The sequence below is a fragment of the Macrobrachium rosenbergii genome, chromosome 27, assembly GCF_040412425.1.
Source record: "Macrobrachium rosenbergii isolate ZJJX-2024 chromosome 27, ASM4041242v1, whole genome shotgun sequence".
Classification (NCBI taxonomy): domain Eukaryota; kingdom Metazoa; phylum Arthropoda; class Malacostraca; order Decapoda; family Palaemonidae; genus Macrobrachium; species Macrobrachium rosenbergii.
In genome coordinates this window covers 29,406,009-29,412,008 of record NC_089767.1, presented here as the reverse complement: position 1 = coordinate 29,412,008, position 6,000 = coordinate 29,406,009, and positions in this window count along the sequence as shown.

Sequence of the window (6,000 nt, the reverse complement as noted above, 5' to 3'; positions counted from 1 at the left end):
TACAACAAAAAATGGTTTAGTTTCCCCACTGGAGATTAGTATTCAACGTCATTTGTACGTTCCATTATAAACGATGATCTGAATTCCACTTCGCTGAAACAGTGAAACAGGAATAGTGCATATTGTGAGGACATGTATTGAACGTTGTTGCCAATCACTAAATACAAGCTTTGTGGGGCTGTGCGTTAACGTCAGCACACGATTGGTACATAAAAAGGACTAATCAGCTGCTGTATGAAACAGTGCCCTGCCTCCAGATGCGTCAATCTCGCACAGAGTGTGAAAGGGCACTTGTGCTTTCTTGCTGCAACATCTTATACGTTGAATCAGATTCCGTTGAATCAGATTCCGTCAAGGAACGTGAAAGAAAGCTTTCCCATTTAATTTCCTCTTGAACAAAAAATTGCAAGGAAGAAGTTCAGAAATTAGGCGTCTATTGTTAAATATGTATATATATATATATATATATATATATATATATATATATATATATATATATATATATATATATATATATATATATGTGTGTGTGTGTGTGTGTGTGTGTGTGTGTGTGTGTGTGTGTGTGTGTGTGTGTTTCTTTTCGGGTACGGTAATTTCTTCACTTTCTTCAAATGTCTCCGGTGCTTTTCAGTCGTCAAGGAAGGATAAACAGAACTGCTTCAGGACTGCCACATTTCTTCGTTCCGAGCCTGACAGCTACTTGAACCATTCATGATGTTCTTCAGGGGCCTAGTATAAATATAGCAGAGCACGTCCAACAATTATCGAAAAACAACAATCGCAAATGTTAACTCTCAAAATTAAAATTATATACAAACTTACCTGCTTGAAAAAATTATGAACAATTTCTCAGGCCAAGATACCACTCCCAAATTATATATATATTTATATATATATATATATATATATATATATATATATATATATATATATATATATATATGTGTGTGTGTGTGTGTGTGTGTGTGTTGTGTGTATATAGATATACATATATATACATATATATACACAGTATATATATACGCACACATATACATACATACATATGCAGAACCTGCTGGTCAGTTTTTACCAGATAGATATGTAATTGTAATAGCCACAATGTCCACTTAACTTCTCGAATTCTTGCACTTTTTTTGGATACGCTTGTCACTACAGAGCCTTAGATTCAAGTGCAAGAAATTTGGAGCAATTATGATGACCGGTAGCGGGAAAGGAACAGCGTCCCATACTCACAACGAGGTCATGTGACCTCGTTGTGAGTAAGAGGGCATTGTGGCTATTACAATTCACACACACACACACACATATATATATATATAAATATATATATATATATATATATATATATATATATATATATATATATATATATATATATATATATATATATATATAGAACAGTACATTGACTGACAGTATTCCATGGCAAGACTTTCTTCGCCTAAGGTAGAAAAAACTTACACTTGTAACCGAAAATCACCATATCTTCCCTATACTTTTAAGGAAGCATCCTTCATCTATTTAGATTTGGGTGTCATTATATTCATATTATTTACCTGGTAACGGGAACTGTTCTAGCCTTTTATATATATATATATATATATATATATATATATATATATATATATATATATATATATATATTATATATATATATATATATATATATATCAAACTCCCCACTCAGCAGTCAAATTTATTCAAAAACTCCCTGTCAAAAATTTTCTCAGGAATCTCAATTCATCATGAACCTTTTCCATTCTCATAGGATGGCGAACTTCTCAGTTACATAGGTCTTTTATTCCTCACACCGCTGGACTGTGGAACGGTCTCCCTGAAGATTTTGTGCAATTGGGGCTTGAAAAGTTCAAGCGAAGATGCGACGGATTATTACCCTAAAACAGTCCTCCATGTATTTTAATAAATTACTCACATTTTTATCCATCTGTTCATTAATTTGTTAATTTATGTTTCCTTTTCCAATAACCGATCTCTTCTTTCTGTATTTGTTATTACCCTCTGTTACTTCTTTCAAATGAACACCTATTCAATTGGAAGCTTGAATTTCAAGTCAGTGGCCTCTGTGGACTTGTTCCATATGAAAAGGTTTCATGTTCTGAATAATAATGACAGTAGTGTATGCAGTGTATGTATAAACGTAAATATTAGCAAGATTGTACGAGTACATTCCCGCTCGCTTTAGGGAGTCTTATTGAACGCGCACGTATACCCACCCTTGGCTATATTCGAGCATGCTCATTCACGAACCCTCATTCTCTGTCTGTCTGATAACGGACTTGGGAGAGAGTTCATGCACAGTATAATTCTCTGCCAGCCTCTTGTCATGACACCTTGGACGTTGGGTGACAACACCGGATATTGCGCCGCCTGAAGCTCTTAATCTGAAACCCCTCCAGGAGTTAGGTAATTGGTTGTGATGCTCGTTATTTTGCTCTCTTGGCTCTCAATTTCATTTCAGATTCGGCTCTCCCGTGAAACCTCAGTTCAATTTAAGATCTTTTAGCGATTTCAGATCTTATTTATTTAAACTTCCTTTTCGTGATTATTTTTAAAAGGGACTGTTTCTTACTTTTGTTTCCGTAGGCCTCTCCTTAAATTTCTTTCTCTTGACAGTAGTACTTTACATTATATCTTTTCTCTATAGTATCGTCATCATTTTCATCATCCTCTCTCTTTCTTATCTTTATTTTTTTAGCTCATATGTCGCCATATACAGTATAAAAGTAAAAAAAGTCGATTATCAATGAATGAACACTTATTTGATTGAATCATAATCCTCGCATAATCTTAGGTATGGGAATAGGACAAGACTTATAGATAGATAGATAGATAGATAGATAGATAGATAGATAGATAGATAGATAGATAGATAGATAGATAGATAGAAGTTTATTGATCACAACATAATACAATTAAAATTACAAGCTGTTGGACATGGTCCAACAAAAGTACACCGAAATGGACATACAAATCTTTAGAATCAAAAAAACTCATCTAATCTAGAACACTTCTAACCATGCTGTATAATATTTTCAGCGTATTTATTTTTACAATTAAAACTGTAAATGCAGCTAAATGAACGAAAACCTTTTAACCATTTAAGCAGAACCTTAACTACAACAACCTTCCTTTCAAAGCATAAAACTAAATATACTCTAGAAAAAACAAAAACAAATCATAACATCCAACATGCCGAACAACACCTTTTAAAAATTCTCAGTACTTTTCTCATACATACGAGGACAGAATTAGATGTATTATTTCATACTGTTCTGACTTATCAGTGTTTGTAAAAATGTTAAGATTTTTCAAATTCTTTCTTCCTTCTCTTCAGGCAGGTGACAGATCGAAGGTTTTACCGTAAAACTTTTACTCAAAAATGCTCTAATGACTCTAATCATTCCCCAATCATCCTCTACATTCCCAACGCCTGCTCTTTCATTTCATTCCTCTTCTTCCCTTCCTCCCTCCTACTCTGGGCATCAGCTTTATAAAGCAATATTGCAGGAAGGCCTTGTGTGTGTTTCTTATAATTGTCCCATCAAACGCAAGTCAACAGAAATAATTTACAGAGTGACAGCTTTTACATTTACGTGTTGTAATGTTACTCTTGCTGGCTGGGGGGTGTTATATTTTCGCTTAAGGGAACTGGCACGCAGGACTTCTCTAGCTCACACGAACACCCACACCTACACCAACACCCACACCCACGTACACACCCACACACACACACACACACACACACATATATATATATATATATATATATATATATATATATATATATATATATATATATATATATATATATAAATGTTTATAAAAATAATATATATTTGTATATGTGTATATATATGTATATATGTGTATATATACACACACACACACACACACACACATATATATATATATATATATATATATATATATATATATATATATATATATATATATCTGAATATCATATTCATCTTGAATGGACTTAATTCCGTACCTTTACTATTGTATATTCATACTCGTATATCTGAATGCACGCGAACTCCCCCGCAAAAAATGATCAGAAAACATAAATATTCAAAACTATATGAACATTCTCTCTCTCTCTCTCTCTCTCTCTCCCTTTTGTGACCAAACCTGACTGTTCATCCCAGGAAATGCCATCACAGTCCCATTATGGAAATACAATACATGAAATTCAAATGTTGACTCTTAAATTATTAAAGATGTCATCGAAAATTTGATTCTGATGAAATTCACAGTCGTAGTGAGCAAAAGAGACCGACTATTGTTGTTTTATGCATCGGACGGGTGTGTCAGTGAAATTATATATTATATATACATATATATGTGTGTGCGCGCGTGTATGTATATACACACACATATGTATATATATATATATATATATATATATATATATATATATATATATATATACATACATACATACATACATACATACATACATACATATACATACCCATAAATGGCATGATACAACAGTGTATAAGTCGAGAACTGTTTTCTTTATGACTTTAATTATAAGTAAGTTCTATTGCACGTATTATTATTATTATTATTATTATTATTATTATTATTATTATTATTATTATTATTATTATTATTATTTTATTCCGAATGCACTATATAACCAAGACAGAGAAGAAAAAGCCTTTGATCGTTACTAGTATCTGCAGTAAATGTAAAAAAAAAAAAACTAAATAAACAAACTGCGCTCTGTCCAACGCAAGAACTGCTGATTGCAATACTCTTAAAATTGCTGGTCCTAGCAAACCAAGGTTAGGGTATCTGTATTTTTCCAAACGTGTCCTTATTAATGTTTCTTATGGAGAAAAGAGAGGGTAATGTAAGGTACGTTAGAGACCGCAAGGCTCGACCCCATGTACATTTCGAACCGTCCGAATCTCGGGCGAGGACACCTTCGCTCTTCATAACACGGCAGTAGGTCTGAACTGGAAGTTTGTCACCAATGTACTGTCATTGTTACGTTCTTTATATAAAGAGAAATGAATATCTCTCGAAGAAATCCTTCGGAATACCAAGTTCCTGACCTTTTCCAGAGGTAGGATCGATTCCAATCTTTGGCACAACTAAATTCATAGATAGCGATTGGGTGAGTGTTTCTAATGACCGAACTGCTTTGCATACTCATGGTCGTTTTCTATCAACCGGTATTGGGAGAGGAATCGTGACATATCTGGACCGCGTTCTGAAATCTTTATTTCTGTTATGAATCTGAACCTTCGTGTGAATATTACGTTCGTTTTCAACAGCCTTTAGATTAATTTAGCGCGAAGTGATGCTATTTAATGATTGTTGGTCAGAATCTATGTAATCTTTTGCTCCCCTCCTTCCTTTTGTGTTATATATATTTGTTTGTTTTTATATTATGTGTGCGCACTTTTTGTCATGAAGTACATAGTGTATGTAATTTCTTTTAAGAAAATGTGTAGATTTATCTGTTATGTGAAGTTGATTGATAACTTCACACTTTTCCTCCATTGTCTGTAGCCTCTTTTCACTATCACGTTGTAACATTGTTTTTGTTAACTTATTGTCACGGAAATATGCAGCCATGCCTTATTCAGTATGTGTCCGTTTCACTTAAACTTTCTGCAACTTCAGTTTCCACAGGTATTTCTTTCCTCTTCCATTTTCTTTGCTTTGGATACTTTCCTCCACTATCCTACCAACTTTGATTGGTCTGCTTGTCTGGTTTCTGTATGCTAACATAATTTTGTTGTTGCTTACTTTCAAATTTTTGTGCTTACAAATGCTTCCATCAACATCGCCATCCATATTCCACTTTCAATTTGCCTTAAATATTTTAAATAGAGAGAGAGAGAGAGAGAGAGAGAGAGAGAGAGAGAGAGAGAGAGAGAGAGAGAGAGAGAGAGAGAGAAACAATGAAACTCATCCCAGTCGTCCTTGCAAGGATGTTTATGGATATTGGAT